The 8,574-nt window shown below is 48.4% G+C and overlaps 1 pseudogene; it reads left to right on the top strand.

Moving 5' to 3' along the window:
* LOC123077384 (uncharacterized) overlaps nucleotides 1-7,619 on the top strand; it is a 32,923-nt pseudogene extending 25,304 nt beyond the window's left edge.
* The last annotated feature ends 955 nt before the right edge of the window (nucleotides 7,620-8,574 follow it).

Below are 8,574 nucleotides of genomic sequence, written 5' to 3' on the forward strand. Positions count from 1 at the left end.
GCATTACCTCTTTACCGCCTCCTTCCGCGCACCGAACACTTCATGTGGACGGATGCAGCCGCGTCCGGACTCGATGAAATAAAGACCTTACTGGCCAGTAATCCAGTCCTAACAGCGCCAAACATCGGCGAGCCTATGCTACTGTACATAGCTAGAACACATCAAGTTGTAAGCGTAGTGCTCGTCGTCGAACAAGATGTTGACGGATACAAATTCCCGCTCCCAAAGACAGTTTATTACGTATCCACGGTCCACACCCCATGCAAATCCCGATACCCACACTACCAAAAAATAGCATACGTGGTCTTCATGGCATCCCATAAGCTGCGACACTACTTTCAAGAGTGTTTGATTATGATGGCCTCCGAAGTACCACTCAATGACATAATAAATAACCGCGACGCTACGGGCCGGATTGCTAAATGGGCCATCAAGATGCTTCCGTTCGACATAACATACAAACCACGGCGGGCCATCAAGTCGCAAGTACTGGCGGACTTTGTCGCCGAATGGACAGAAGCCGAACTCCCTAAAGAGTACGACACGTACTCCAACTGGATCATTCACTTCGACGGCTCTAAAATGCTGGCCGGATTGGGAGCGGGTGTAGTCCTGACGTCTCCCACCGGAGACATGGTCCAGTACATCCTCCAAATATTATACACAGACTCCAATAATGCAGCCGAATATGAGGCTCTGTTGCATGGTCTTCGGATGCCAGTCTCTATGGGCATCCAACGCCTGGAAGTGCGCGGGGATTCGAACCTCGCAATATCACAAATTAACAGAGACTTTGATGCCAAGGATCCAAAAATGGCGGCCTACCGTAATGTCGTCCTCAAAATGTTAGCTCGGTTCGAGGGGCTCGAATTCCACCATGTGGCTCGAGAAAACAATCAAGCGACTAATGTCCTCGCCCGCATCGGCACTAAATGCGACCTTGTCCCACCTAACATATTCCTGGAAAGGTTGTTCAAACCATCCGTAGTATGGGAATGGGAGTCCGGCAATACTAGCACGGACCCGAACTCACCCCCAGATTCCGAACCGTCAGATATAATCGGAGGCTCTGCCACCGAAATTACATCTTCGGCCCACGAAATCATGGTCGTAGTTGCCCCGTGGACTGAACCTTTCCTAGCCTACCTAAATAAGTAGGAGCTCCCCGAGGACCAAAATGAAGCATGCTGCATCGTCCGGTGTTCTAAGGCTTACAAGGTCCATGAAGGGGAACTCTACAAGAAAAGTGCTACCGGAGTGCTCCAAAGATGCATCTCCGAAGAGGAAGGGCGGCAGCTCTTGGCTGAAATCCATGCTGGACTGGGCGGGCACCATGTCGCGGCTCGAGCACAAGTCAGCAAGGCCTTCCGTACATGCTTTTATTGGTCGACGGCCCGAGCAGACGCACAAGACCTTGTCCAACACTGCGTTGGTTACCAGCTCTTCGCCAATCAGAGTCATATGCCCCCTACCGCTCTCCAAACAATCCCCATAACTTGGCCCTTCGTGGTCTGGGGGCTAGATATGGTCGGACCTCTTAAAGGGGGAAGCCATAAGAAAAAATACTTATTGGTCATGGTGGACAAGTTCACCAAATGGATAGAAGCCAATCCAGTCAAAACGGCCGAATCCGGACCAGTCATAGACTTCATATCCGGGGTCGTACACCGATACGGCGTCCCTCATAGCATCATCACTGATAATGGATCCAATTTCACAGCCGATGAAGTGAAAACTTGGTGCGGCAAAATGGGCATTAAGCTCGATTACGCTTCCGTCTACCATCCCCAAACAAACGGCTAGGTCAAACAGGCAAACGGTCTCATCATGAGTGGCATCAAACCCAGACTAGTGCGATCTTTGACAAAGTCAGATACGCACTAGGTCGAGGAGCTCGACTCCGTACTCTGGGGGCTGCGGACCACGCCAAATCGCACCACCGGATACACACCATTTTTATGGTGTACAGCGCAGAAGCAGTACTACCCTGCGACATAATACACGATTCGCCACGCGTATGCATGTACGAAGAGAAGGAAGCCGAATTAGATCGGCAGGATAACTTGGATGCCCTGGAGGAGGAGCGCGACGTCGCAAAAGCCCGCTTCACATTCAATCAACAGCAGGCTCGACGATACCAAAGAAGAGAAGTACGGGCCAAAACTTACAATATTGGCGAAATCGTGCTACGCCTACCGGAGGAGAAGAAGGACAAGCTCAAACCCAAGTGGGAAGGTCCCTTCCTCATTGACAAAGTTCTCACCGGAGGAGCGTACCGCTTACATAATGCATCCGATAATGGACTCGAGCCGAACCCATGGAAAGCAGCAAGACTTCGGAGATTCTACGCCTAACGCCGAACTCAATGTTCGTCTCCTTACTCCCTCCCTTTTATTTATGCTCCATCCCTTTTCCTTTCTCGACTTTTCTTCCTCTTCACACAAAATATTCAATATAGTACGGACTTCCGGATAACTCCGGCCGCACTATGTGTGTAAGCAGCACCTGGGGGCTTCCTATAGGGAAGCTAAAAACAATTACTCTAATGGCTTTTCGCCCATCACATGTGCAATTCTTTTCCACATGTGCCTTTTCTTCACCATTATATGCATCGATATGACTTAAGATGTGGCCAATCTGAGTTGCCTGGCTCTTGTGTTTATGCCCTACATTCCTGTTAATTCGGCTAGGGCATAAGGGGAGCACCTCTGCGATTGTTACTGCCGGTTCAGCCGGATGTGTACCTCAGACTGGGTGAAGCCGAAAGCTAGTTTCCTTAAGAGAATATTCGATCGGTGAACAGAAGATGTATTGGTTTATTACAACGTAAATCCCCCAGAAGTCTTGTATCCTGCGCCATCATTCGCAGTCCGGACATGTGCATTGTCGCATGCATACCTAGGGAAAGGAACCCCCTAACAGAACTATTCTCCCTGGAAGATGTTTCTTACTATCCATGTAATATAACATAACTGGTTGGGTACTTGTCTGTTCAAGAACTTATGACCCCTACGTCTGGTTTCCACGCATAACCCGGTTTTGTATAACTGAGTGGGTATTCGGACACACCCCGGACTGTAGTATCCGGGGGCTAAAGCAAAAAGGTCCGCCATGACAAATGATTTTAATCCGGCTAGGGGCTACTTATGCCCATCGAATTACACAGTCACTTAGACTGACTATATTCCTCCTCTATACCATCCAACATGCTATCTAGCTTATAATCCTATTGAGAATACTTGGCGGCTAACGCTACATGGTCATATATGAGACTTACGGGAATTTCTTGCCCATCGGGCCCCGCCGGTCCTATTTCGGCCATATGGTTCGAGTCCAGCCTGGTGTAGCGCGTCTTCACCATAGCCCAGGCTTCTCTTGCACCTTGCCGACAAGCTGACACCTTCCACAATCGGAAGCATCGCCATGCTCCTTGAAGCATATCCACAAGCTCCCCCATGCCATTCGGCAGGGAACTTGTTGGCCACAAGGCTTGAGCAACGCCGTGCATCACCCGCCGAGCTCGGCCGTGCAACTGTGAAAGGTCTTGTAGCAAATCGCCCGCTGAAGAGGGTATCTCCTTCCCGGGCCGACCCGTTAACATTCCTACAAGCAAAATTCTTTCAATATACTTCCTTGCCGAACTATAATATAGTTCGTCTAGATACTTACTATAAATTCTGCGTCGAAGCCTTTTGTTCTCCTTCACGGAGTCCGCCAGCTGAGCGTGGACGTCCTTCAATTCCACGTCCAGCCGAACATTGGCATCTTGAAGATTGTTCTTCTCCTGCCTAACTTGCGTAAGAATGCGCTCGCCGGCCTTTAGCTGCCTTTTGAGATGCGAGTCGTCATCCGTTATGCCCTCCGGATTCACCCCGGGATTGTCTACAAAATTCTCTGTTAGACTTGTTATACGAATCATTTAATACCTGACGCATCTTCGAACAATTGAGACAAACATTACCAGATGAGGCCTTTTGGGATTCCTCTAAATTGGCAACCGTGTCCCTCAGCTGGGCCTTGCATTCCTCTGGCTCCCGAGCCAATTGTTCATTCTTATCTACAAGGATCTGTGCATAAATTGATCCTTAAAACAGTTGTTCCAACCATTTCAAGTCTCAGGGGCTACTGTTATACATACTTATCAAAATTTCTTACCCGTATATCTTTGGTATACTGGTCCGTCGCTCGAGCAAGTCCGCCTTGAGCTGCTCGGATGTATGCGTCCGCCGAATTGAAGGCATTAAATGCCTCTTCGGAGAAGATGTTGTTCCGAAGCACGGCCCTCCGGTGCCGGTGATTTATGGTGCTCTCTACTTCGGAGTTCGTGGCCGATAGCATATCCGCATCCTCTGTCGGAGAACTATGCGGTACTAGCCCCGTGTCCGCCTCCGCTCTCGAAGCCGGTTCTGGAACCCGGCTGGTGGAGGCGTGATTGGCGGGATCCCCGGATATAGTTCGGCTGCTCCTCTTCCTGCCAGGACATGAAGGGCGCCATTATACTTCAATTATAATAATCACAGGACAGGTTTTTGCTTTACCTCTACGGTGGTGTGTCGACCCTCACTGCCTTCCTCTTAAGCCTGCCCGATCCGGACGCCCGTGGTCGACGAGTCCCTAGGGGCTCGGACCCGCGCTCCGACCGTCGTCTCTGCAAACAGCACGATGCCTCAAGGGTAAGGCATGACACCTGAGGGGAGTCCTCTTCGGAGGATAGGGTTTTTAGTTTGGCTCACACGTGACTCAGGGAGTAGTCCGGGATAGTCGGCAATAATGGCCACTGAGGCACCATCACAGCTCACTTGATAAAATACCCCGTTGACAAGCTCCACGGTAATATCCGGATCTTCTTTGAGTCCTAGATCTAGGGCCCTTCCGGGGTCCTATGGCTGCGGGGAGGGGCTAAAGATTCCTTCTACGGCCTTCCTCAGTTCCTGCTCGAAAACATTGATGCGGGTAATCTTAGCAGAGAGTGCTAAAGTAAGTGAAGCAGGGAAAGGAATGACGACTTACCCACTCTGGGGGGTGTACATGGAGAATCCGTCCTGCGGTTTAATGCGAAGGAACTCTTCCTCTTCCCCTTTGTATAAACCGGACAATATTCTTGCCAGAGCAGTGGCGGAGTTCGGACCCTTACGGCCGCAGCGGGTGGCATCGTCTTCCCCGTTGTAGTACCACATGGGCTTCCCCCGATATTGAAGCGGCTGCACTCCCCGCATTATGCATATTGCCATGACCTCGACTATCGTCAGTTCGGATGTGTCCAGTAACTTTATCCTGCTCATCAGGAAATGTATTTCCCTGGTATCCTCCTCTTGGGGGCCCCGAGGGCGCCAGCTTAGACGTGCCCTCGGCGGGGCGTTACTGAACTTGGGGAGACCTGTCCGAACTGGATCCGGAAGGGGAACGTCATCAATGTAAAACCACTCTGAAGGCCAGTTCTCTGGTGCCTTCTTGGGAGTGCCGGATAGGTATCTGGTCTCGGCAATGCGCCATACTTCGGCCCCGCCCACTTGACATAGGGATTCTCCCTGGGTGCTAGGGGCAAGGCAGAATAGCTTCTTCCATAACCCGAAGTGAGGTTCGCAGCCCAAAAATAGCTCACAAAGGGCAATGTACCCCGCTATGTGTAGTACGGAGGCAGGGGTAAGGTTGTGCAACTAGAGACCATAGAACTCCAGGAGCCCGTGAAGAAACGGATGGATGGGAAACCCGACGCCCCTTAGCAGATGCGGGATGAGACATATTCGCTCCTCCGGAGATGGATTAGGAGATCCCTCCGCTTGTTCCCCTCTGTTATAAGTGGCTATTCCGGCTCGAACGGGGACCATAAACGCCGGTGGGAGAAACCCTTGGGTTTGTAACTTTATCAAACGGCTATGAGGAACTGAACACTCTTCCCAATCCCCCGACTTGGAGCGAGGAGAGCGAGCAGAAGAGCTGCAACGACCGGCCATGTTGGAATGGTTTTTTCCGGAGCGCTCTGTGGGATGCTTGCTCGAGGGGGGAGAGTGAGGTTTGGATCTGATAATTCCCGTCTCTTAAAATAGATGGCCAGCCTAAAGGATCAGGGGTCGCAAATGCAAAAATGCCTCAGCTCCTCACATTTGCTTGACACATGGAGATGGTCATTATTGAGGTACTGAAGCCGAGGAGTGCAATGTTGATGGGGAGCTAGGCACTATTCATCGTAGTTGGTACATCGGAGTATTCGGAGAAGGAACCCGCCTTGCAATGCCGAAGACAAGACTGCGTGCCGGACTCATCGTCATTGAAGCCTGGTTCAGGGGATACTGAGGGAGTCCTGGATTAGGGGGTATCCGGACAGCTGGACTGTATACATCGTCTGGACTATTGAAGCGTGAAGATACAAGACTCAAAACTTCGGCCCGTGTCCGGATGGGACTCTCCTTTGTGTGTAAGGCAAGCTTGGCGATCCGGATATTGTGTTTCCTTCCTTGTAACCGACTCCATGTAAACCCTAGCCCTCTCCATGTCTATATAAACCGGAGAGGTTGGTCCTTAGAAGGACGATCAAAATTACAATCATACCATCATAGGCTAGCTCTTAGGGTTTAGCCTCTATGATCTCGTGGTAGATCTACTCTTGTACTACTCATATCTTCAATATTAATCAAGCAGGAAGTAGGGTTTTACCTCCATCGAGAGGGCCCGAACCTGGGTAAACATTGTGTCCCTTGCTTCCTGTTACCATCAGCCTAGACGCACAGATCGGGACCCCTACCCAAGATCCGCCGGTTTTGACACCGATAGTAGCTCTATACGATATCTGAAGTTGCGATTTAGGTCCAAAAAGGTAAGTCGTGATTGTTTCTTTGGGAGCTGTGTGCCTTCACTTCTTCTTTGCCCATCTTATCATGTGCTTGTTCGTTGCAGATTTGGGTGCAGCCAGAATGTCCGACGCAATGTTTGGCATCTGTTTTCCGACTAAGGTTTTTGAATATAGTTGATCTTCTTGAAGGGTATGATCTCACCTAGACAATGTATTTTCTTGTAGTTGCACCTTTACTGAAGGATCTATACATAATGGTGTTTACCTAAAGATATTCTTTTTGCCACATGGGCTTAAGTTTTTGCAAGATTGTCTCACCAGATACCAAAGGTGGCTGCTCTATTGACAATTTATTTTCGTCTTTGCCCTTTTTGCTGCCATGCAGGTATGGGACCATGAGTGTAAAATGGAAATGGACGAGGAGACGAGGAAAGAAGAATCATATAGTGAAAACAAGGGTGTAGAGTGGGACTCAGCGGCAGCAGATTTCCAACACCACAGTTTTGTCACACTCGTCATGTTTGGCTTTGAATCTGAAGATTGCTTTGTTAGTTATGTCAGACGTGTTCTAGCGGCGGCGGTCAATCTAGAGGATGTGTTCCTGTATTGTGGGTTGGAGTGTGATGATTGCCCTGAGAAGAAGCTTGGCAGGCACCCCTAGACTAGAAGGCAGAGGATCTCACTAAAGAAGAGAATGACCGCTGGGATTGAGTCGCTTGCCATATTTCACTATGGTAACATGAGGACTAATCATCTAAAAAGAAGAGAGTACCCAAAGTGCTCACTGCAAGAGGCAAAAAAAGATTTTCTCTGAGGCAAAAAGGTGTTGATTTAATAATGCAAGTGCGTTACAAGTGTTGTTACTTTTGGTTGAGAGTTTGTTTTAGTTTTTGTTTGGACCACATGAACCATATCATTAAGTTGTTAACTGAAGAACTGTTATTGTTTGCTTGCACTTTGTGTCCAAGAACATCAGCACACAACCATTAATTGTGATCCGTATTTCTGGAGTCTTGAGAATAGTTTTGTTTAATCAAGATTGAAAAGGATTATATGAAATCTTGTTTTCAATATCTCAACGGCAGAGTTCAACTTGTGACCACTGAAATTTGGTGACCCAGAAGACTTTACCTAATTAGGTGCAGTCTGGAGCTTCAAAGTTCAGGTTGAGATTGCTTAAGCTTTAATGGAGCAAGATACAGTTCTGCTATCTAACCTATGAAACAACACCATTTCATGGGCCACTGAATGAACAAGTGTTGGGAGAGGCACATAAGTGCTTACATCTTAGAAGGTTTGATTTTTAAAACCTAATGTTTGACTGTAAGAATGGTACACATACACTTGTTTGATAGTTTGCACAAAATCTTTGAAAATCAAGCAGAACTGAAAACACCTCGAAATGTCACATGCTACAGTTCTTATACGCAGCAATACTTTCTTCTTAATGAATGCTGGAATCATATCGACCTATGATTGTGCACATCATGCTTATTTTCTGCATTCAGTTTTGATGTACGCAACCATTTCTATACTGATTTCCAAAGAGTCATTTTACAGTCCATCCAGACGATATGGACCGTCCGTCGGAGCGAATTCGACGGTCCAGATATGATGCAATACGCTGATGTCACGTGTATTATATCAGACCTCGAGGGGCATTTTTGGGAGAAAAAATTATTTTGAACTGATCAGATTTTCCCTCCCAAATATTTCGAGGGTATTCTCGGTACGAATTTCAGGGCTATTTTTGGTTCAATTTTTATCCCGTTCGCTAGGGTTTA

The sequence above is a fragment of the Triticum aestivum genome, chromosome 1B (assembly GCF_018294505.1).
Source record: "Triticum aestivum cultivar Chinese Spring chromosome 1B, IWGSC CS RefSeq v2.1, whole genome shotgun sequence".
NCBI lineage: Eukaryota > Viridiplantae > Streptophyta > Magnoliopsida > Poales > Poaceae > Triticum > Triticum aestivum.